Consider the following 26,855-nt stretch of genomic DNA (forward strand, 5'->3'; position numbering starts at 1 on the left):
TAAGGTACAAGGATGCTCAAATTGAAATGTTCTCATAAGAAGAGTCGCATTGATAAGCCATCTTCAACATCATGACCAACATTGTCAACATAGCAAGGCCTTGAATAATGAGCTCTACTTCTCCACTAGAATAAAGCACAATGTTGGGGAGGCAATGACTATCTACACCATCATCATTGTCTCACACGGCATATACTCCATCTAGATGTTCACTAGGTATGTCCTTAGGACTATTCTTATCTTGGATACCCTGTTGGATCCTCAAAGAGTGTAGGTTGTATGTGCTTATCCAATCCTCCATTCTCCTTACCAGTTCCTTCACTAATACTTATAACTATTAGTCCTAGTATAGTGCATGAAACATGGAGGATGCAATGTCCGTCTTCATTTCCTCTTAATTAGGGAGGTAATCCTTGCTCCCTCTTAATTAGGGAGACTTCAATCATAATCTTTGCTTGTTTGGTTCATCAACTGCATGTTCTGTCATGGAAATCTTTAAGTAGTAGTTATAGGGCTTCTTCTTCTTGCATCATCATATCGTTCCTGAGCTTTGACCTTCCTAGTTTTTGTGGAGCCAAACTTCTATCTTCGTGACAGTGTCCTCACCATCAACCTTACTTAGCACTTTCCATCAAGGATCATTTGTAGTATCTTCGTCATCAGAAGTATCTTGTCAAATCAATCAATGTAGAATTTTATTGTAGCTCTTCCTATCCAATTGAGAAAGTGAACTTCTTATAGATCAACATCAAATCCATCATGACCAACCAGTTATTTTGTATATGCTACCTTTCCTACCTTTGTAGTGTACATGTTTCTGCCATATATTGTTCTAAGCTATTACTAGTGCAAATCATGATGGCCTTTCTTGATAAGATGTCAAATTCTGCTAATTGCTCCTTTTGATGTCAACATCCTTCTACATGACTTGTCTTCATATAGTACCATGGTTCTTCTTCATGTTTTTCGGATTTCAATCACTCATCTGGAATGAACCAATCAACAAGCTTCACTATCGTAATCATCAGGATCTTTACAACTCCTTTCCATCCGTGATTAGTAATATTCTTTCCATCTGATCATCTTCTTTGATGCATACATCAAATTGCTCCTTCCTTCACAGTATTCATGCTATGCAACGTTTCTTTAAGTCTTTCACTTTTCTTGACTTGTAATCTTGGTTAGAAGACTTGTGAAAGAATAGGGAGACAAGATATAAAGATAACACAATACTAATTAAGAAGATGTTAAATACTTATCTTTGGAGGAAGGTTGACTCCCTCTTAATCTTGGACTCCATTTTCATTATTACGATATAGTACTTGTTATAAAGAACCAGGTTCCCTTTTCCTTACAGAGAAATCAATCAATTAGGGTTTGTATTTCTAGGGTTTCTCCTTTCTTTTCATACTTTGCCATGGTTTACAAACCCTAGATGCCAAGACCTGTCACTTACAAACTTGTAGAGTTCTACAACCACACAAGAGAGTTAGCTGCAAAATCCTAGATACTTTAAGGTCTTCTTAATCGGTCATGTTAGGAATTGCAAATTCTATGTAAACCCTAGAAACTTTATAATCATCAAAACTTGTCATCCAAGTATTGCAAAATTCTTCTAGCATGCTACAAAACCCTAAATCCTTTCATTAAGACTTAGAATTCATATACAACATAGTATCAATCTATTACATGCCACTCTCTCTAATTTATGCAGACCCTTTATCTTTCAAATGACTATATAGAGCTAGTGAACTAGACTCATATCACGAGATATAACAATTATACATACCTCAGCAGCTTTACCTTATTTCTTCCTTGCAAAGATCCGATTTTTATTCAAGTGTCAAGTCTAGTCATCATCAAAACACTTTGTTCTTCCATCCTTCTCACCTTACTTCCAAAATTTTATGCCTGCAATTCTTACCAACAAGTACAACCAAGAAAAATATACAAAGGGAAGAACATGATGTCAATTTTGTCAAACTAGGGTTTCAATATTAAAGATCATTTAGCCCTGAAAATCCTAGATATATTTTCCTAGAGCTTGAGTTTCCTTAGAGGGAAAAATTAGTTAGAGTTAGGGTATTCACGCCTAGGGTTAGTTCACTCTAGGGTTTAGAAACCCTAAGTACCAAGAGTCTTCAAGAGTTCACATTTTTGTCAGTCCTACAAACCCTAGATTCTAAAGATCTTAAAAAAAAGCATAAGCTCATTTGTAAGTGAGTTCAAAAAGACCAAAACTATACATACCTCTTTTATCTTTAACTCTTAACTCGTCCCTTCTTGCAAAGGTCTGGTCTCCAATTGACATGTACTAACTTTATTCGAAAGATACTACTTCCCAAAGATGTGCTTCACAATGTCTTGATCTCACAATAAAAAATATTGTAGTTGTACTTCTATATTACTGTTACTTCTGTTTATCGTCATTGTAGATGCCATTGTTTATATGAGCTCAGAGAAAAACTATACAAAGCTTGTTATACTTCTCATTCTCTACAATAAATCACTACTACATGGTTTAATGAGTTAATGTTATTCGATTAGAAATATAGAATAACATTAACTCATTAAACTACTCATTGATTGCATGTAAAAGGTTCTTTGGATGAGGCCTTTCACGAAATTATGAAAGTGTGGTTTAAGAATCAGTCTAAGAGTATATTGTTCTCTTTTCTCAAAAGCAATGTCAGCGACAATTCCTAGGCTTTCCCATTCTCTTCAGAGGCGTGGATTCTTAATCTGTGAACGTAATATTCAATGCACCGAATCGAACCCGAATTTTCGAATTAATTCGCAAATTGAATCGAACCAACGAATTTTTTTCGGCAGTACGGTCGAATTTGGTAACTATGCATAGAACGAGCCACTGCGAGGTACAAGAATGTGCTCAGAATTTATATGCCCAAAATTTTGCGTGGTCCGTAATCCACATAAGTCTGAAATTAAAGGATTGTATGTGTCTTCAATTCAAATGCTAACATATTGTGATATTCTAGCCTCTTACTTCCAATCTTAGCTTCCATACCATGTCGAGAAATTAGGAGGTTTGTTTATTAGATTAGGTTTCTCTTTCTTTGATAATTGCTTGTGAAATTTGTTAGCTTCTTATTAAATTAATTATGTTCTTTTTCATCAAACAATTATCAAATGTATAAATCAAAAAGATCATCGAAACATAAGGAACACACATTATAAGCTCCAAGTTAAGGTAAAACCCCTCCAAGTGAAAAACCCAGTGAAATTCTCTTCTTATAGAATCAAATCAAAGTGAGATGTCCAATACCCATGACCACAAAAATACCTCAACCCTCTAGATGCCAAGTCAAACTCTTCCTTATGCGCAACAAATTCATCAACATTAAGAGACCAACAACAAATATTCAACAAGAGATGTCATAAGGCAAAAATTCCACACATTTGACTTCAAGAAAAATCCTTCTTCCACTTTAGACTTTGGCTTTCCTTCCTTCTGCAAAATTTCAAATCAAATCGAGCGAACTTTGTGTCCAAAATGAACTCCAACTTCCTTCTATTTATACTTGTCTAGAGGGGTTCGAATAAACATGACCTTTGGGGAAGGGTCAACTTGACAGGTAGGATGACTTGGCATCTAGAGGTAGTTTTGACCCAAATTACAATTAGAAAAAATATTGTTTCCTTTTTCTTTACAATAGGTCCAAATAAGACTTTGACTCTTTTACTCAATAAATCCTAGAAGCATGAAGAATATGCTTATAAAAAATAACAATTTGACTTGAGCATGAAACCCATGCTTGAAAATATATTTCTTTTTCTTTCTTTTTCCTTTTATATAAAATATATAATTACATAAGCACAGTGAAAATTATGAATAGCGAACCTAGCTACAATTTTCAACACTAGTGCCACTACCCCTTCATAGTCCTTATTTAAAATGGAAGTGGAAGTGGATATCAAGCCATACTAAGTTGATATCAATGCAATAAAATTGAATAATTGGTTGCAACTGTTAGAGGTCTATTTTAGTGTTCACCATATAGAAGAAAAGAAAAACATTTCAATTGCAAAACTAAAGTTAGAGGGCTATGCATTAACCTGGTGTGAATTTGCATGGAGACACTTTTGCTAGAGGGTGATCCACTAATAACTAAGTTGGAGGATTTAAAAACCCTCATGAAGTCCCATTTCTACCCTACTAGGTATTTAGAGGACCAATCCATACATTGGCTTTATATTATGGAAAGGCAGGTGCAAAGTGTACAAGAGTATACCATTGAATTTAGGAAGATGGTTATTATGCTAGGTATCTTTTCAAAGAACCTAGATGTATTCCTCAAGTATTTGGGGGGTTTACAGAGTTATTTGTGGAAAAAAGTGATGTTATTCAAGCCAAGAAAAAATAATGAGGCCTATGTGCAAACACAATATATGGTAAATATAGGCCATAAAACGGGACAACCAAGTGATTTAAACAAGAACACAAAGATGCTTCTAAGGAAGGAAAAAAGAGGTGGAAAGGGAATTCCAAGAAGGTGACAACCATTGCACATCAGTGTAAGGATCCAAGAAACCATTATAATCATTGCAATATCAATGGCCACAGTGAAAAAAACGTTGGAAACTACATCTAGAGTTGAACCGTAAGATTCATAGGAAGGATGCCAAGAAGAAGAAACTTCTAGCCACATGTTCAAGCGATTAGGTAGAGAGCAGCTTAAATGTAGATTAGAATTCCTACACTTCAATGTAGAAGGAAGTGAATTTGAGTAGCATTCATCACAAGGAAGAGGAGGAGATGACCAAAATCTTCCATATCATGATCCATGTCAAGAAGACTAACGTAGAATGCCTGTTCGGTTTTGGTTCACATGCCAATTTCATAGCAGTGGACCTAGTCAACAAATTAGGTTGGAGGTTCACAAACATCCAAGTCCATAAACTGGGGTGAGTGAAAAATGATGCAAAAATTAAGGCAATGAAATAATGTAAGTTCAAATTTTCTATTAATGCTGAGTTTATTAATGAAGTTGAGTAAGGCATAGTACCCTTGAGATGTGTGGTGTAGTGTTTAGAAGCCTCAACATGTATACGAGGGACGCAATCTTCATGTAGAGAGCTAACTGGTGTCACCTAATCAAGGATGGGAAATCCTACATTATTAATGCACACAAAGGTAAATCAAATATCTCACTCGTAAGTGCTAACCAAGCTAAGAAGTCGATTAGTTCTAGTAAGAAATATGTGCTACTTTTGTTACGGGAGAATCAACTAGGAGATAAATTAGTAAGGGAAATGACATCCTTCGAGGGATGTAATAGATAACAAATACGAGATTTAGAGGAGTTTCTATAGGGATATAGAGGGTTGTTCTAGGAGCCTAAGAGGCTATAACCTAAGAGGGAAGTGGATCAAAAGATATAGTAGTTACCTAACTCCCCATTAATGAATATTAGACTATATAGACGATTCTTTCTAGAAGTAGATGAAGTGAGTAGTTGTAGCCATTGTTGGAATAGGAAACGATTCGTCCGAGCACCTCATCTAGTGGATTACATATCATTATCTTACTAAATCATGATGGGACTTAGTGGATGTGTCTCAACTATAGAGATTTGTATAACATTACACTCAATAATTGACACCCTCTACCCATGCTCGATGATTCACTGGATGATTTGCATCATGCTAAATTCTTCACCACGCTGTTTATGAAATTAGGATATCCCCAAGTACATGTAAATGAAGAAGACACCTGGAAGACTGGCTTCAATAAAAATCAAGGATGGTATGAATGATTTTTTATGCCATTTGGTTTATGTAATGCACCAGCTACATTTATGAGACTAATGAATGATGCATTATGTCCATATTTAGATTCATTTGTTATAGTATATACATGAAAATTCTCATATAGTTACACAAGTATTTGATAAAGAATAAACCTCAAATTAGAGAATTTATACACTCTAATACTACATTTACATGATAACTGAAAGCCCTTTGGGAACAAATTCTTAAGGAACATACTGAACTTTTTGTACTTCAGGAACAAAAGTGAATATTTGATCATTTTGTGGGATCATTCAGAATAGGAGAAAGAGCTAATATTTGTTTCAAACTATTGCACAACAATTTAGAACAACTGAAGGATGATATAATGCTTTATAGTTCTACTTTGGAGGAGCATGTATGACATCTCATGTAGGTGTTAGACTTTAAAATTGCACCACCTACTAGCTAACCTCAAGAAATGTGATATTACTTGGTATTCATTGTGTATTTGCAGTATGTAATTAGTGGAGGGGAACTCAAGATATATCTCACAAAGATGGAGTCCATCACAAAATGGCCTATTCCTACAAATTTCACTAAAGTTAGGAGCATTGTTGGGGAAACACAACATCTATGGAAGTTCATGACATCCTTTTCAGTGGTAGCTACACCATTACATGTCATAAAAAAAAGCAATAAGAGTTTCTAGTGGGGAATAATCAACATAAGGCTTTTGATGAGTTGAAACATAAGATCAATTAAGCACTAGTTCTCATATTACCAAACTTGCATAAGCCTTTCAAATTGGAGACAAATGTAAGTGGGCATGGTATGGGAGAAATCTTGATGCAAGGAGGAAACTTGTTTTACTATCTTTTAGAAATGTTTCATTGGGGTGTCTTCAATAACAAAGCCATGGTAATGAAATCTATGCCCTAGTACAAGTGGAAGCACTATTTGGCAGACGTGGAAACAATCATGCACATATATCGCCAACCACTATAATATTTGTAGCCCGTAGTAAAATTCAACAAACCAAACATTACATATGTATGAGGTTCTTACAACAATTTCATGTATTCATCAAGTATGAGAAGGGAAACATTAATAAGTTGGAAAATGTCCTATCAAGGTCACCCATAACCAAGATCACAACTTTGGAAACTCTTACACACATGGAGCCATTTACTCATAATGCATATAAAGGGGCACACATAAAATATGAGGACTTCAATGAGGTGTTTTAGTAGCTACATGTCCAAATTCATGTAGAAGAAGGTGACAACAAGGTCAATTATCATCTATATAATGGGTTACTCTATAAGCTAGACAAGATCTTCTTCTGTAAAGGTGAAAGATTGCAACTTATGAGAGAGGCTTACACCTCCAAGGTTACAAGACATTTTTGTGTGGGGAAGACAATTGATAACTTAGAAAGCTATGTGTATGGCCTAGAATGTAAGATGATGTAGCAAGGTTTATTATAGGATGCATACTTTGTTGTACCATCAAGACAAGTAATAGAAAGAAAGGTATATACCATCCTTTATCAATACCCACTCGACCCTGGGAAAGCATTTATATGGATTTTGTGGGTGGTTTATCGGAAACATGGAAGGGACATGACTATTTATTTGTGGTAGTTGACAGGTTCAAAAAAATGCACATTTTGATGCATTGTATAAAGACTATAAAAGGATAAGAAGCAACAAACATGTTCTTTGAGTAGTTCTAGGTGCTCTTTGGGATACCAAGGAACATCATCTTGGAAAGGGATACTAGTTTTCTTGGTACCCTTTGGAATACACTTTGGGAGAAGATGGACAATTAGTTAAATAGGTCTACAACATTCAATCCATAAATAGATGGGTACAAGAATTTGGCGCAGTTTTGAGGTTTATAATCAGAAGCATATGAAGACTTGGGTTGAACATCTGATCTATATTCAACACTCTTAAGCAGTCCACACTTTTACTGGTAATTTTTTTTTCAAAACTTGTTTTGGGTATTTTTCCACCTTCACCTTTAGATATTGTATATGGAAAATGAGGAGGAGTGAGGGAAGATATCACAAAAAAAAGTGTTGAAAGCATCAAAGTTTGTTAAAAAATTAGGCAAACCATTTGCAAGTATAAGAGACATTGAAGAAATCACAAGAAAGGTACGAGGTTTGATATGAACAATATAGAATAAATAAATCATGCAAACTAGGAGATAGAGTTTGGTTACAACTGAATAAGGAAATATCATAACAAGATCAAGGTTATGTGATATGGTCCTTTTGAAGTAATGGAGAATGTGGGAGATAATTCCCGTAGATTCAATCTACTCTTTTACATACACATTTACTCAGTAGTACATACACCTTTACAAATTTAATCCTACTTTGCACAAATGAATCAATACCAAATGCTGAGATAGAGTTGGTATAAGGCACATTTTTGTAGAAGAATTCCATAACTATAAGATTGGGGAAATATGAATTTTGGCAAGTTGGATTGAAAATACAACTCAAAGGAAAAGAGAAATGGTACTTCAAGGGGAAGGCAAAGAAAAAATTTGCTTTCAGTTTCCTAATTTCTAGCATAGTTTTCTATTTTTGGCAATTTTTTGGGTCTTGAACTTTTGGAGCCGTTTTGAGGCCCTAAATGACTTTTTTTTGGAAAATAGGAAATCCCATAGCTTGCGACAAGTTACTTCAGTTGAAATTTTTTGTCCTTAGATAGATTTTTCTAATGAGGTATCATACACACCAAATAGAGATTGTATGCCAAAGTTATGACCCTGGGAAGTTGACGTTCCGTCTAACCCCAACGGGACCCACAAACTTTTGGCGCTTCATGTCTTAGGGTTAATTTTTCAGATGTTTAGGGTTTTACATTGTTTATTGATGATAAAAATGCCTTTGAGCCTCATTTTAACACATTTTAGAAGGCATGTAGCCGTCACATCTCTTCTCAAAGATAAGCTACCATCGCCCAAGCTAGTTTGTTTCTTTTCTGCATGTAAACATTTTTCAGCGATTGCTATTTATTAATAGATTTTTTTTTTCATTGTATCTCTTTGTTTTCGTTTAAATTTGTATTTCATTTCATTCCTTCTTAAATTTGGATTACTTCATCCAATAATGATTTTGGCAACCTATTGTAGCCGCTACAATAACACCTAATTTTTTTGGGGCATATCCAAAATGTTGCCCCCCACCTTTTAGTCACCCTGGGCTATTAGGGTTTTGATAAGGTTTTCAACTGGTTACTTTCCCCGTGACCCTTCCTGTCAAACCTAGTTGATGTGCCCATTCACGCTTCACGTATTGAATCCACACATCATGTGTTGTCTCAAATTTTGGCCTTATGATTCCATTAGGGTTTTGAAGGTTCATAGTTTCATTGGTGTGTTATGAGTCTCCCCTGACTTCAAAAGTTATGTTTCCATATTTTTCTTTGCAATAATTATAGGTATTGTTTGTGGGCGAGCAAAATTTCTTTCAGCTTCCTTTATGTTAACCATGTTGGGGTTTGGGAGAAACTCTAAATTGGCAAAAGAGTGGTCCCCTTCCTGATTTGGCCTAATTCACATGCTTCTAGGGATGCATTCCCATCGGAATCACATGGAATCATGGTCATAATCATTGCGAGTAAGTTTCCCCTAGGTTCATCATTGGTTCCCCATCTTAGCATGTGCATGAGGGTTTGTCAGAAAACAATCTTTCCCTTGCATCTTGGTGACCCTAGACTTATGTGACTGAGGATCCAGACTTGCCATGCATTGGTCCTCTCCCTCCATATGCATGTTCATGAATACTTCATCAAACTTGCATTGCAATTGTGTTATCATGTTAGGAATCTCATGGCTCGTCAAAGTCACCTGCAACCAACAAGTCACTAATTTTCAAATTCTGTATGCAAATCGAGTCCTTAAAGAGAAAGTGGTGAAGACCATTTGTATTGAGGGCATTTGTAACCATTTTATTTTATCTTTTGAAGTTACCATAGACCTTTGTGAAAGATTAGCTAAATTATTTCACATCTCCTTTTATTGAGCTATTAAGATCACAATGCCCTGGTTATAAAATATTTCCTTATATTCCTACTAACACCTTCCATTGTTCATCTGTGCTCACAAGGTGAACAATCGGGAATGTACCTAATGACATCACGAAGGTTGCGGTGTTGGAATGATACAAGACCATGCAGGAATTAAAACAAAGCCCCCTATATGCATAATAGTGCATGAAAACACTCAACCATGTGAGTTGACTGATGCTTGATAATGAGACTAATTCTCTAGAGCGCGTTGAACACAAGAATACACTATAACCACCAATCGCAAGTCATGCAATAAGAGGGTCCCAATCGCGCCTAAATTCCAACAGTTTGATAATAAAATAAGCTCTTGACCACGCTATCGTTTAAGCATCGTTTTGGATATTAAAATTTACAGGTAAAGAGTAAAAGATAGGGTCTGAAGCCCCACATTATGTAAAGAGCGAAAACAAACCATGTTTGGTGATGTCTATGCATAAGACATCATAAAAGGGTATTTGGTGTCTCGTTCCAATGAGCTGGTCCTATACACATATATATCATTTGGCATCAGATAACAACGATGGGGGTTGTGGAAATACATGACGAGGATTACATCAACAATTCACTACAAAATCTCTGTTAACTCGTATCACATGGTAGCGTACATAGAGCAATACGAAGACAAGATGTGCACGCCACCTAGAAGGGAGTTGTTTAATCACCAGAAGATTCTTCTTGTACCACCCCTAACAAATCTTGAGGACCTCTGGCAGTTGCATTCTTAGGGGTTAGGGAGATAGTGTGACATAACAAACACATGCATATTTTGCCTAAGGAGCCAATAAATATGCACTATATGTTGAGAAAGAGTCATTCGAATTGATAAGAGATCGCTGCACCATCACCCCCAAGGACGAAGTACATTGTGCCATACATCACTCAACATCAGGAGAAGGCATATAATGCAGGGATACACTCCATATTTATCTCGAGGCAAGTAGTTTGATTGGGTTAAAGGGAAACACAATTAATGTAATATCAATGACTGCAGTGCCATAACAGATAGCAGCCACTTCGTATAATGCCAGATCCATATGTTGACTAGCACTACAAGTTCGAATAAAGATTCTCCAAATATTGTGATTGAAATAAAGGCAGAGCATTTAATTCCCATTGTTGAAGATGGGTCGAATGACAATAGATCGCTTTGAGAGATGAGTGCATACACTATTTCAATTTCGTGAATGGATGTGACTTGGTCTTAGTCACGCCTCTAGTTGTGATTGCAATCGTAGTCGAAACATCATCCTACCTGACTCGCGACTAAACAGGTTGCATAAGCACAGTTCAAGCTCTAAAAATTTACCGGGAAGTGCAACTTGCTTTGGAGGGTGACCTAGATCTCTTGCTCACGACCATTCTCTAGATCTCAAAGTTGCACTATAGAATCACATACAAATTACTGGAGAATGTGACCTACCCATGATGCGACTCTGTGACTTCTCTAAGTGTGATATTATCCAGATTTCATTCCCCATATGCAACCTGTACCTTAGTTGCATCTCTCTAAGTCGCTCGGTCGCAGTTTAAGTTCCAACGAACCATCCAAAGGTGTGAGCTGCTTTATATTGCGACTGGGTGACCTCTAGTAGGTCGCTCCTCCACCCAAGTCATAGGGTCACATTTCAATTCCCCAGGAAAGCCTACAGGAAGCAAAACCTGACCAACACACGACTATGCGATCCCAGCAAGTCGAATTTACACCCAGGTCGCATCATCACCTTTTATGCCTCAGGGAAGCAACCAACATATGCGACTTCCTTTTAGCACGACTATGCGACCTTCATGAGGCATAAAATATCTCACAGTTTTCCATCTACCTCAAAGGTCGTGATGTCTACAACTAGTTGTGATTTCGTTAAAATTCCTTGAGTCACATTTATAAACGCGATTGATCTATGGAATGCAAAGGTGTTATAGCTACAATCGGGTCATGAAGGCGCCACAATCACCACATTAAAGCCTACATCTAGTAACAATAAAGGGATTCATTGGAAAACTTTGGAACACGAAGCAGACAATGTTGTGCACATAATGAAGAGAAATTGTTCATATGATTGATAAAAGCGTTGTCAAACTGATAAATGTGTAGTGCACTGGTTAAAATCACTCTTGGATAGCATGACCTATGGCAAAGAGAAATATTCTCAATGTCCAAATGATGAGGAAGTTAGAGAGGGGTCATGCAACAAGAAAACAAAGTAAGGAAAAATAGTATTCTTAATAGAATTGTCCTTTATTTGAAATACTGGAAGTTACATCGGTGGTTTCACTTATGTGGGGTCATCTCTTTCATCTACTATAGTGCTTGGATTATGGATGAATCTCTGTGGCATTGTGAAGAAACCTTCTTAGCTTTCCAAAAGAGGATTCAAGGAGGCAAACCTCACACATTAGAATATTGAATCCCAAAGTCGAGGAAGCTATATGCCTCTTGGCACTACATTTACCCCGATAGAAGATAAAAAATCTTGAGAAAATTCACCCTAAACACCATTGGATTAGATTGGTTCAAGCCAATGTTGCACGAAGCGGAAGCGTTTTTTGGAAGCGGGGACGCCGAAGTGTCATTTTCCAAAAATCTAGGAAGCAAAGCGTCCGCTATATATATATATATATATATATATATATATATATATATATATATTATATTTTTTTGCATTTATACTCAAAACAAACATCCCAAATACCAAATTAATTGTAGAAGACATGAAAACATGCATCTTTTTGCATAAATCAAGATAGATATAACATCCATTGTACATTAATGATCTAGAATCTAGATTCTGTTGAGATTGCAACAAGATGATGGAGCTTAGTGAAAAGAGTCGCCTTCACTAAGTGGGCCCGCAGGCTATTTTTGGCGCAAGTCTATTTTTAGACTATGTCTATTTTTAGACATATGGATCATGTCTATGTTTATGGATGATTGATCAAGTTGGGAAAAATAGATGGACTTCTATTTTTGGTGAAAGTGTGAGTGATCACAGTGTGAGTGATCAAGTCTATTTTTAGACTGGCTGTCAAAAATAGAAAAGTCAAATATTATTATCTCACAATAATATTTGGACTATAAACTTAATCTTATTCTCTTGGAGCACTTCAGTTTGAGTTACGGAAGTGGCACATGCAGCTGTCAGAAGGAAATTCGTTTTTCTTATGAGTCAGTTGAGTTGTTGCATGCATGACTTCAGTTAGAACTCAAGTGAGTTGAGTTTAGTGGACTGGAGGTACAGTTGATGGAGTTGTGTTCAGTTTAACTTAGTTAAACTGGTTGTAGTTAGTCTAACTGCAGATAGACTAATGATGAGTTGTTAAACTAATTATTAACTCATAATACAACTAAAGAATACATCAGTTAACTCAGTTGCATGTCAGTGCATGTTCAATTCAACAGGGACAGGTGGTAGAGAATCAGATTGCTATCAGTTGTGACTATAGTTGTGCACCAGATCTTGCACAATCAAGGGATTGAGTATGCCAATGAGTTTGCTCACGTATTTGGCCCGCATTTTAGCCTTTGCTCACGTCCACAAAGAGTGAGTGACTATTTTGCAGGTGAAAATCGAGTTTGGGAAGCTATTCTCATCAGTTCTTGAGCAGGTATTGAGCAGTGGAGGCAGGCAAGCAGTGGAAGAGATTTGGAGATCAGATCTGAGCTGTATTGTGTGTAACAGAGGTGGAGATACTTGTGAGAAGTATTATGCTGTGTAATGTTACATGACTCAATCATTAATATACAGATAGTGTGGGGTTTTTAGCGCGATGCTTTCCTCGTGATACATACTGTGTTAATGTGTGAATGCTCTTGATGTTTTGTTGTTATTGATGCTGCTATATTCTTGATCAACATAGAGGAGCTTATGTATTGTGTATGTTTTCCGCATTAGTACATGATCAGGATAATCTCCATTGAATATGTGTTAAATTATTCAAAATTTCTACATGGTATCAGAGCTAGATAATTTGTAGAAAAATTTCTACATGGTATCAGAGCAGCTTGATTGTAGAAAAAGTTTCTACATGGTATCGGAGCAGCTTGATTTGTAGAAGAGATTTTTACAGGATATCAAGCGAGGATTGATCATCAGATCTACTATTCAGGAAGTGTTTACATTCTATTTCTTCAGGCAGAGTCTGTAATCGGGCCAAGTAGCCTCTGGATTCATCCTTCCTTTGGAAGGTGAAATATCCGGTAAAAGCCCATACAGTCAATCTCTGTACGAGAAATATTGTGTTCTCACGAATCTTAGATCGGAAGCAGTTGAGTTTGGAGCTGGTGGAAAATCGAATTTGCAGCAGTGTTGTTGAAATGCCTTTCAACGGATTGCAAATGTTATTCCAAAGCAAGAGCGACCTGGCGCTCAAGGATAAACTCAGTAACAATAAAAGTGAGAATGGATCTTCATCAAAGGTATCTGATGAAGAGAATTGTGCTTTGGCTGCCAAAGCAAAGAAGGGGAAGAACAGGAAAGCTTCTCATTCCGGTGCGAAAGGCAAGAAGCAGGATATGTCCAAAGTGAAGTGTTTTCACTGTCACCAGCATGGACACTATGCCACAAATTGTCCGCAGAAGAAGAAGAACAAGCAAGCTGCTGGATCTGCAGGGGGAGAGGCTTTAGCTTCTCAGTTTGAGCTTGATTTTTCATTGATCGCATGCTTGGTTTCAGGTGTGATGGGATCAGTGTGGTTCTTGGACAGTGGTGCGTCTTTTCACATGACGGGAGATAGAGATTTGTTCTCTGATCTGGAGGACAAAGATCTTGGAGTGCACATCGAGATGGGCGATGATGGTAGATACAGTGCGACTGGTATCGGTACCATTTCCTTTGAGAGGGAGTCTGGTAAACCCTTTGTATTGAAGGAAGTCATGCATGTTCCAGGATTGAAGAAGAATCTCATCTCAGTGGCGATGTTAGAAGACAAGGGGTATGATGTTGTTTTCAGCGAGGGAAAGGCCTTCCTGCGCAGCAAGACAACTGGTGAGACCCGGAAGATAGGGGTTCGAGTGAGGAACCTTTATCAGTTGCATGTAGATGGATGCGCAGCAATGGCAGGCAAGGCAGAAGGATTGGTGAGCCGGGATGATGGCGAGTTGTGGCACAGGAGATTGGGTCACCTTCACCATGGAGCCTTGAAGATACTGCAACAGATCACTATAGGGCTTCCTAAAGGCACACTTGCGCAGTCAGATCAATGCAAGGGGTGTACTTTGGGGAAGTTTGTGAACGCCACCTTTCACGAGAAGGATAGTCGCGCCACGACGATCCTTGAGAGAATTCACACAGACGTGTGTGGACCTTTCTCAGTTGCTTCGACAGCAAAACACAGGTATTATGTGATTTTTTTTGATGATTTCTCTCGTAAGTGCTGGATCTTCTTCATGCAGAAGAAGAGCGAGACATATTCAAAGTTCTGTGAATTCAAAGCACTGGTCGAGAAGGAGTCGGGGAAGAAGGTGAAGGCTCTTAGGAGCGATAATGGTGGTGAATACATCTCGGACGAGTTCAAGGATTTCTGCAAGGCAGAAGGGATTCGTAGAGAGCTCATAGCTCCCCATAACCCACAGCAGAACGGGGTAGCTGAGCGGAAGAACAGAACGATTGTGGGTGCTGCACGGGCAATGTTGCATGATCAGGGCCTACCCCTTCACTTGTGGGCAGAAGCATGCAATACAACAGTTTATGTGCAGAACCGTTGTCCTCATAGGATACTTGGCATGAGTACACCCGAGGAGGCTTATTCTGGTAAGAAGCCTGATCTTTCTCATTTGAGGATTTTTGGTGCTAACGTTTACATGCATGTGACGAAGGATGCTAGAAAGAAGTTGGAGCCGACTGCAGAGGTTGGGATATTTGTGGGGTACACTGATACGCCCCACAACTATCGTGTGTATTTGCCAGACAGTGGTAAAACTGTTGTGCGACGGGATATAAAATTTCAGGAGGAGAAAGCCATGAAGTGTTCGCTTGAGAGGGAGCTACACTTGCATGCAGATGAGGAGCTATTAGTTCCTAAGGATGAGCTTCAGGATGTGGATCAGCCACAGGACGAGGTTCATGGAGTGGAAGAGACCACTCATGCAGCGCCAACCATCAGAGGGCGAAAGCGCTTGACAGAAGCTGAGCGACTGGCTCAAGATGCAGAGAAAGTTGTAGGACCACCTACAGCCCAACGCAGGCAGAGACAGTCACCTGATCGGTACACTGGATACATGGCTCTTATGAGCAAGTGTGTTGTGACTGAGCCATCCTCTTTCGAGGAAGCTGTGGAGGATCCCGCATGGGTAGACGCCATGGTGGAAGAGTATGATTCTATTGTCAGAAACAATGCATGGGAGATTGTTCCTAGACCGGAAGGGAAATCAGTGGTGGGTTCGAGATGGATCTACAAAGTTAAGCAGGCAGCTGACGGGAGTGTGGAGAAGTACAAGGCAAGATTTGTTGCCCGAGGCTTTTCACAGATTGAGGGGATCGATTATGAGGAGACCTTTGCACCTGTCGCAAGGTATTCTTCCATACGGACGATTCTTTCTCTCTCAGCGCAGATGGGATGGCACATTCATCAGATGGATGTGAAGACTGCGTTCCTCAATGGAGTCATTGAGGAGGAGGTGTACATTGAGCAACCCGAAGGCTTTGAAGTCTTCAGCAGCGAGTCGCATGTGTGCAGGCTCAAGAGAGCGCTGTATGGGTTGAAGCAAGCACCACGTGCTTGGTACACACGGATAGACAGCTATTTCACAGGACTTGGATTCTCCAAGAGCGAGGCGGATCCGAACCTATACCAGATTGTGGTGGAGGGTAAGTTGCTTATCATTGTACTGTATGTTGATGATTTGATTCTAACGGGTGATGAGCTGTTGATACTGTCATGCAAGAAGGATCTTGCTACAGAGTTTGAGATGAAGGACTTGGGCCTCCTTCACTATTTCCTAGGATTGGAAATATGGCAGCGCAGTGGTGGACTGTTTGTTTCTCAGGGCAAGTATGCTCGGGAGATACTGGAGAAGTTCAACATGCATGGCTGCAAGCCTGTTGATACTCCTCTTCCTGGAGGTTGGAGGAAGGAGGATGCCACTTCGGGAGAAGAAGTGGATGCCACTGTTTATCGACAGTTGGTGGGGTCGCTGATGTATTTGGTCAATACACGACCTGATATATGCTATGCAGTTAACCAGCTTTCACAAGCTATGGTTAAGCCTACCAAGCTCTTCTGGAAGGTGGGCAAGCATGTATTGAGCCACTTGAGAGGCACATCGGGATATGGATCTTGGTACAGGCAGGAGGATGCAGAGTGGGTAGGGAGCCCAACGGACAGAAAGAGCACATCAGGAGGGGTCTTCAGTATCGGATCGACAGTAGTTTCTTGGTACAGCAGGAAGCAGAGATCTGTGTGGATGAGGATGATCTTGGTCGGGTTTTTCGGGTCCAAGCACATCAGGTACCATCATATCAGAGATTGTGTGCAGCGGAGGATCATGTTACTTTCGTACATTCCAATGGAGGATCAGGATGCTGATATTCTGACGAAGGCTCTCACCAGGAGCAAATTCGAGTACCACCGAGGCAGGATAAGGGTTGCTGATAATCCATATCTTGTCGAGAGGGAGTGTTGAGATTGCAACAAGATGATGGAGCTTAGTGAAAAGAGTCGCCTTCACTAAGTGGGCCCGCAGGCTATTTTTGGCGCAAGTCTATTTTTAGACTATGTCTATTTTTAGACATATGGATCATGTCTATGTTTATGGATGATTGATCAAGTTGGGAAAAATAGATGGACTTCTATTTTTGGTGAAAGTGTGAGTGATCACAGTGTGAGTGATCAAGTCTATTTTTAGACTGGCTGTCAAAAATAGAAAAGTCAAATATTATTATCTCACAATAATATTTGGACTATAAACTTAATCTTATTCTCTTGGAGCACTTCAGTTTGAGCTACGGAAGTGGCACATGCAGCTGTCAGAAGGAAATTCGTTTTTCTTATGAGTCAGTTGAGTTGTTGCATGCATGACTTCAGTTAGAACTCAAGTGAGTTGAGTTTAGTGGACTGGAGGTACAGTTGATGGAGTTGTGTTCAGTTTAACTTAGTTAAACTGGTTGTAGTTAGTCTAACTGCAGATAGACTAATGATGAGTTGTTAAACTAATTATTAACTCATAATACAACTAAAGAATACATCAGTTAACTCAGTTGCATGTCAGTGCATGTTCAGTTCAACAGGGACAGGTGGTAGAGAATCAGATTGCTATCAGTTGTGACTATAGTTGTGCACCAGATCTTGCACAATCAAGGGATTGAGTATGCCAATGAGTTTGATCACGTATTTGGCCCGCATTTTAGCCTTTGCTCACGTCCACAAAGAGTGAGTGACTATTTTGCAGGTGAAAATCGAGTTTGGGAAGCTATTCTCATCAGTTCTTGAGCAGGTATTGAGCAGTGGAGGCAGGCAAGCAGTGGAAGAGATTTGGAGATCAGATCTGAGCTGTATTGTGTGTAACAGAGGTGGAGATACTTGTGAGAAGTATTATGCTGTGTAATGTTACATGACTCAATCATTAATATACAGATAGTGTGGGGTTTTTAGCGTGATGCTTTCCCCGTGATACATACTGTGTTAATGTGTGAATGCTCTTGATGTTTTGTTGTTATTGATGCTGCTATATTCTTGATCAACGTAGAGGAGCTTATGTATTGTGTATGTTTTCCGCATTAGTACATGATCAGGATAATCTCCATTGAATATGTGTTAAATTATTCAAAATTTCTACATGGTATCAGAGCTAGATAATTTGTAGAAAAATTTCTACATGGTATCAGAGCAGCTTGATTGTAGAAAAAGTTTCTACAGATTCTTCTCCTCTTGTCTAGCCTTTACCTCTACCTCTATTGTCTAGGGATATTAGTCAACATTGCCCAATTTTGATCAAACTACCTAATTCAGGACTTAAAATATGGTAGAAAAAGCTTAACATGTTTGATCGATGATTTTGACTTGATTGAAAGGTAATTTTTTTCTAAGGGCATGCCGCGTGACAAAGGAGTTCAACAATTAACACCACCAACACTAGGGTACATATAGGGCTTGGTGCTCTTGATTAAATGCTAATCGCATAACTTCATACTTGATATAATCTAATGAAATGCCACAATCCCATTGATCCTGAATTCCTGAAAACTGTTAAGTATGCTGAATTTTGAATAGGATATGAAATTCTATTTTCTCCATATGAAGTCCAATGAGGCTGGAACCACTCTCAAACATCTTGAGTCATTTCATGGTAATGTTAAAAATTTAAGTAAAAGGATGAAAATGAAAAATAAAGGAGAATGTCACTTTTACTTTAAGAATTTAACATTACCATGAGGGAGCATCTGCTATATTTATATTTTTTTTTGCCTTCATTCGTCACCCTAACCCAAGGTGGACCCACCCCCAACAAGCAAACTCACCTAAAATTTAAAAAAAATGAAAAAAAAAAACGATTTTCTAAACGCTTTTCCGGAAGCTTTTCTGGAAGCATACGGAAGTGTATGGGAAGCGTACAGTTCCTCCTCCGAAGCGCCACGCTTCCGATGCCCGAAGCACCGTACGAAGCGCGCTTTGGCGCTTCGGAAGCGATGCTTCCGTACAACGCTTCCAAATTTTCAGGAAGCGGCTAAAAAAGCCGAAGCGGCGCTTCCAAATTCAGAAGCGCCGCTTCCGGCCAAGCTTTCTAGGTGCTTCCATACGGGACGCGCTTCGGGGCTTGGAACCGGGGGGGGGGAGGGGGAGGCTTCATGCAACACTGGTTCAAGCTAAAAGATATGGATAGTTCTCTAAATAATTGCTGCCAACATTTTGGAGCCCATAGACACCTTGCAGAAATCAGATTCATTGAAAACACTATAGCGTTGAAAGGGACTAAACAAGGGTCTAAATTGGTGTTTCACCCTTAGTCAATTGTTTAATATTTTTGATATTATTCTTTTACTGCCAATATGTATATGGATAATGCACTTTGTTTGCTTGTAGATAACACATAATAGCAAGAATGTTGACCTAGATGAAGGGAGCTAGGGTTTTTCACAGAAGCTACACAAATTTTGTTTTCAACGAGATCGATACTGGACCCCCTCAAGATCCTAAAACCTAGTAGCAATATCAAAAACACAACAATAGGAGGTGATTGGACATGAGCAATGCACAATGACAGGCAATCCAACAATTCATGAAAGTCTCCTTGGTTTCGCAACAATATTGGCAACAAGAACCCTCAAAATTTCCCTACTTCTTCACATCGATATGTAAATGCTTTCATCATGGTGTAAGGAATTATGCTAAGATCAATTCAGCATGTACTAAACAATAGGCATGAGAGAGCAGTGAGGAAGTTTAAGAGTCATGAGGGGAGGTCAAGGGTCATGGTAGGTGAAAAATCACTTCATCTCTATAAATGTGTCCTCATGCCTCATTATGAAGGACTTTAGCACTTGAGTTGAGGCGAGGATTAGATAGATGATTTATGCTTGAGAGCTAGAGACACTCAGCTCTTGGCAGCTAGTAGAGTGAATTGCGGCGAGGCTAGGGTTTTGCATTGGGCAATGGTATGAGAAGCTCATGTTCAACTATTGGGTTTTGACCAATTGAAAGATATGTAATTGAAGTTGCAGCAACATTAATAAGATTTTCTTCATGTCTGGCACTAATTCCAATGTTTACTCATGGTGGTCGTATTAATTGTCTGGTATTTTCACTATATTTGTATGTGTGTATACACAATATGTTATGGTCTGGTTCATAGTTGTTGGGTGTATGTTTTTCTTTTGAATCCGTGTTTACTTATTTCATGCGATGTCGATGATCTATTGTGAACTATTTTGCAATTAACTTTTGGCATGTTCTTGTTTATGTATGTCTGATTGGGTTTTGGCTCACCGATCCCTTTCATGGCATACCTATCCTTATCGTTGTTGAGACATGTTTGTACCTCTTTATGTAGTTTGTCAATCTTGGTCTGATTTTGTTTCACTATCTGGGCATTTTCTTCTTGTCCCCACTCCGAAACCTTCTCATTTGATAACCAAGAGCAGAAAAATTCATGGTGGCAACCGGGCCCACATACTGGATGGGGCTCCTATCCCAAATGGTGTGAGGTCTAATTGGGACTTCACACTGGGGAGACCCCCTAGTTGTTGGCAATACATTTCAGCTCGTCAACAAGACCAAAAGCCTCCATAAATGGGGAGGTATGATTTGGATTGTTTCATCATACTATTTGTCATCTATCTCAATACTTTATGGGTGGAAATGTTGAAGGAATTGGATTGTAGTGCTTATTTTTGTGGCAAGTCCTAGTTTGGAAAATTGGGGTTCAAAACCCTTTGGAGCCATTTTGAGGCATCAACCTACATTTTTCGGGTCAAAACTTAACAAGAATAGAAACACTCCATGAAGTTTGTTTACATTTTGATACGTTTCCAACAATGTGAAAATCATCTCAATTAGAGCTCACGTGTAAAGTCAATGCCTCTTATAAGTTGACATACCTTGTTGATCACCATGGTACAAGTGGATGCCATGTCATTCCCCTATTACTCATATATGTGGGTATAACCATGTGTGGGATTTCAAGGATATTCTAGAAGGTCCAAAACTTGATCACAATTGAGGGTTGAGGAAGTCAAAACCTTATCACTAGATGGCTATCAAGTTATGTTAAATATTGGGTTGCTAGGAGGAGAAGGGGTTCCATTATTTTTCATTGTACTTTTTTGCTTAGTTAAGAAAATAACATCTGAGAAAGGAATCTTAAGAGCATAATAAAGGAGGAAGATTTTTTAGCAATAGTTAAGGCCACAATGTCAAAGGTAACTCCATAGTAGCATCCATTCCTTTGTATGTGCATTTTTATAATAGAATCAAAAGAGAGAAGATGATAGACCTTACCTTCTATCTAGGTTTTCTTCTTAATTGAGTTTCCCACGATAAATCTTGTGTTCATTTATGTGGATGGTGTTTTTAGGTGCTTGTTCTTCCCACTTCTTATTTCAGTTATTTCATAAATTTGAACAAAGCTAGTAAATAATTAATTTGGAATATATGGAAATAAATATACATAATCTAAGATTTCATAAATATTATAAGATATATTGTGACAAACTATTCTAGTGCAATATCGACAACAATTTATAGATCATTTATGAAACTTTAGTGCTTTGTTTGTTGAGAGGTTTAACATGTTAGCCATTTTGATTGGTAATAAAAAAATTTGTCGTGGAATTTTTAATATGGGTGGAGTGAAGTGGAGTTGACTAATGGTCATGAGGATATTTGTGATTTAACCCATATCAACATCTATGAGTACAATATGTTAACTAAGTTGATGAGTTCATGGTGGTTGATTGGAACCAAATTAATTCTATGTTCAACCAAACTTTTCTAATTTAAATTTTGTTCATGCCACTTTTAAATTACAAAAGTTATAGTTTCATCTACTATACAAACAAGAAAATGCACTATAAAAGTTTAGGATAAAATGTTGAAAATTGTAGAAATAAATTCTCAATTTGATTTTTCCTTTGATTAAATTGAGAAAATTCAAATTTCCACATCAGTAGACAAATTGGATGATGTTAACTTGTGTGAGATGGCTTGTGTCATCAGTTTAATCAGTAAATTCGAGTTGGAGGAGTTAGAGTTCAGTTCTACATATGTGATTGCTAATTTGTAGCAATCAAGGTCAGTTATCTCAGGTTGTTTTCAGTTAAACTAGTTCCAACTTTTGGAGGAACTAGTGGAAGGTTAGTTAAGCAGTGGGACTTCAGTCAAAATTAGTGATCATCTAGTTAATTGATCAATCAACCCAAAATAGCTAGTGCATGCAGAGAATTTGAGTTACCCAGTTGAGGTGGAGATTCCAAGGCAATGTAACATCAGTTATAAACTAGTCTTGAGTATACAAGTGTTGCATGCAATCAGATGATTAACCTAAAGGAATTTCACAATTCAATTGAGGTAATTTACTAAATAATAGGGGATAATTCATCAAGGAACAACATAAGGAAATAGGATCTCAAGCCAAGGAAAATTTTGACTAAGTCTAGGTCAGAGGCCTTCAGTGAGAAGAAAGATAGGTTGTGCACTTGCAGGGTGAGCTCAATTGAGAAAAGCAATTGTAATAATATCTATTCTTTTGATTAATGTAATCAAACATTGGGGTTTTTAGTAGATTTCTTTCCCTAGATAAAAATACTTGTTGCATGTGCGTTATTCCTTCTTGCATGTTGGAGATTTTTGTTATAAATTGTGAAATAATGTTCGCAGAGCAATAGTGTAGGTTTGTGTTTTATGATTTTGATTAAAACTTCATGATCAATTTCAAATCTATAGCCTAATTTCTACATGGTAACAGAGTTGGATTCACATTAGAGCAGGAAATTCAAAGTTGTTTCTCAAAGGTTTGAATTTGAATATCAATGTAACAAAATTTCTTTAGAGCTGAGAATAGCAATGGACTTAGGCTAGAGTATGCCTTCGAAGGTACCTCTAATTTCGTTGCATGGAAGGACTGCATGGAGGCAATATTGGATGAAAATGGATTTGCTAGAATACATCAAGAAAATTGTTGCAAAATCTCAAGAATCTGATGCCCATAACCTTGCTCAGTGGAAGAAAGATGTAGCCAAGACGAGGAGAATAATCTTGGAGGGAGTAGAATAATCTTTCATGATGTGGAAAGCACTGATAGATTTTTTTGAGAATAGTATTGACCACATGAAGCTGGTGCTCAAGGATAAACTTTGAAGTATCAAGATGCAAAATAATGACAAAATTCCGCAGTGTCTAAGCAAGTTTACACAATGTTGTGATGAAATTGGCGGGTTCAGTGTTAAAGTCCTTGAAAAAGACTTGATAACCTTAGACCTTCTGGGCCTTCCCAAGAGCTGGCATTGCTATGAAGATTTTGTGAATGGGAGGGAAAAACTACCAAGCTCATAGTGCTTATGGTATGACTTGGTACAAGAGGAAATAAGGCAGAATACCATATATGGGACTTCATCCAAGGGCGAGGATGAAGAAAAGACTGCATTGGATAGAAAGGCAAAGAAGGGAAAAGGGAAGAAATCCCAATCCAAACCAGAATCCAATCAAGGGGCAAGAAGAAATATTTGTCAAAAATTAAATGCTTCTAATGTCATGAATTCAGGCACTATGCCACGAAGTGTCCACACAAGAAGGCAAGCAATAATACCTAAGGAGGAGAAATAGGTGAAGCTTTGGCTTCACAATTCGAGCTTGAATTTACCCTCATTGCATGCATGGCTAACACAGTGATATCATGTGGTACTTTGAATCAGGTGCATCATTCCACATGATGGGCAATAGATATTTTTCTAGTGACCTTGAGGAGAAATATTTGCGGATGCACATCGACATGGGGGATGAAGAAAGGTATAGCGCGACCGAGATTGTTACAGTTACCTTTCATAGGGAGTGGGGCTCTCCCATAGGCTCAAGGATGTCATGCTTATTTTGGGCCTAAAGAAAAATCTCGTCTCTGTTGTAGTTTTGGAAGACCGTGGTTGTGATGTGATATTTAGCAAAGGAAAGGCATTCTTGAGACACATAGCCATAAGACATGTGAAGCAAATAGAGGTTCGTGTGAAGAACCTATACAATCTAGATGTGGATGATTGTTCTACATTCAATGCAAAGACAAATAAGGTGTAGAGTTGTGATGTCAGTGAAATTTGGCATAGAAGACTTGGCCATTTGCATCATGGCGCCTTGAATATCAAGCATTAGATAACCACAAGCCTCCCCAAAGGAGCACGTGAGCAACAAGATGTATGTAAAGGGTTTACTTTGGGGAAGTAGACAAAATACACCTTCCATGATCAGGAAAACAAAGAACATGCAGTTCTTGAAAGGATCCACTCTGATATCTGTGGACCTTTCTTGACAGCCTCCACTGTCAGATAGAAATATTTTGTCATTTTTATTGATGACTTCTCATAGAAGTGTTGGATCTTCTTCATTTAGAAGAAGGGTTATACTTTCTCCAAGTCTATAGAATTCAAGTCACCGGTTGAGAAAGAAACAAGAAAGAAGGTGATGGATCTTAGGAGCGATAATGGAGGTGAGTACGCATCGAATGAATTTAAAAATTTCTATGCAAAAGAAGGCATTTGACGAGAGTTGACAACACCCCACAACCCACAACAAAATGGGGTGGTTGAGAGAAAGAATTGTAGCATTGTGGGAGCAGTGAGGGCGATGTTGCATGATCAAGGCCTACCTCTGCATTTGTGGGCCAAGGCATGCAACACAATAGTCTATTTGCAGAACCAGATTCCTCATCGGATTCTTGGCATGATTACACCGGAGGAGGCTTTCTTGGGGAGAAAGTTGGATGTGTTGCACTTCAGGATTTTTGGAGCCTTTGTTTACTGCCATGTCTCCAAAGAATCAAGGAAGAAGCTAGAGATGACAACAAAATTGGGGTATTTGTGGGTTACACAGAAAATCCCCACAACTACCGCGTGTACTTGCCATCCCTCAGAATGATAGTTGTGTGAAGGGATGTAAAATTTGATGAAGACAAAGTGATGCAATTCTCTCTTGGTAGGGAGCTTCAGATCCCACCAGAAGAGGATATTTTAGCTCCAAAGGAGGAACCTCAAGAAGTTGTGGAGAAACCACAAGTTGAGGAGAAGAGTGTAGAGATAGCCACTCAAGCATAACCTTCCAGAGAAGGCAGGAAAAGGACTAGGGGAGACGAGATACTTGTGTAGGATGCGAGGGAGAATGTGGTTTCTCCTTCAAATCAACGCATGTAGAGAAGGTCACCAGATTGTTACACTGTCTACATGGCTCTAATGACTAAGCTTGTAGAGACTGAGCCATCCTCTTTATAGGAAGCAATAGAGAAACCTATATGGGTTGATGCAATGGTGGAGGAATACAAATCCACTGTAAAGAACAATGTTTTGGAATTGGTCCCAAGGCCAACGGATTAATCTATTGTGGGTTCGAGATGGATTTTCAAGGTAAAGCATGCAACAGACAGAAGCATAGAAAAGTACAAGGCCAGATTTGTTGCTGAGGGGTACTCTCAAGTAGAGGGGATTGAGTATGAGGAGACCTTTTCTCCTATAGCAAGGTACTCATCCATCAGGCCAATTCTTGCTCTGGCTACACAGATGAGGTGGAAGATCCACCAGATGGATGTGAAAACAATATTCCTCAATGGAGTTGTTAAGGAGGAGGTGTATATCGAGCAAATTGAAGGCTTAGAGACTTTTGGTCATACATCTCATGTGTGTAGAATCAAGCAAGCATTGTACAATCTCAAGAAAGCACCCTGTGTTTGGTACACCAAGATCGATAGCTATCTCACTGGTTTGGGCTTCACCAAAAGTGAAGCAGATGCAAACCTCTATCATATCTTGGTAGAAGGTAAATTGTTGATTATTGTCTTATATATTGATGACTTGATTTTAACGGGTGATGAGCAGTTGATTAGATCTTGCAAGGAGGGCCTTGAAAGAGAGTTTGAAATGAAGGACACGGGTCTCATGCACTACTTCCTCAGATTGGAAGTATGACAAGGTGAGGGAACTGTTTGTCTCTCAGGGCAGGTATGCCAACAAGATACTTCAGAGCTTCAACATGGAGAGTTTGAAACCCATGGAGACATTTCTAGCGACCAACTGAAGGGTGGAGGAAGTCGCTTTAGGTGAGGAAGTGGATGCTATTTTTTACCGACAGTTAGTGGGTTCACTAATGTATCTTGTGAACACACGACCATATATGTGTTATGCAGTCAACCAGCTAAGACAAGCTATGGTTAGGCCAACCAAATTATTTTGGAGGGAAACTAAGCATGTTCTACAGTACCTCAGAGTCACTACCCAGTTTGGACTATGGTAGAGACTGACAAAAGGAGTGAAGTTGTGTGGCTTCACAGATGCAAATCGGGTAGGGATTCCATTAGACCGAAAGAGTACATCAGGTAGAATTTTTTGTGTT

The sequence above is a fragment of the Pinus tabuliformis genome, chromosome 3_2, assembly GCF_031772625.1.
Source record: "Pinus tabuliformis cultivar Carrire ecotype Pingquan chromosome 3_2, CPIR1, whole genome shotgun sequence".
NCBI classification, from domain to species: Eukaryota; Viridiplantae; Streptophyta; class Pinopsida; order Pinales; family Pinaceae; genus Pinus; species Pinus tabuliformis.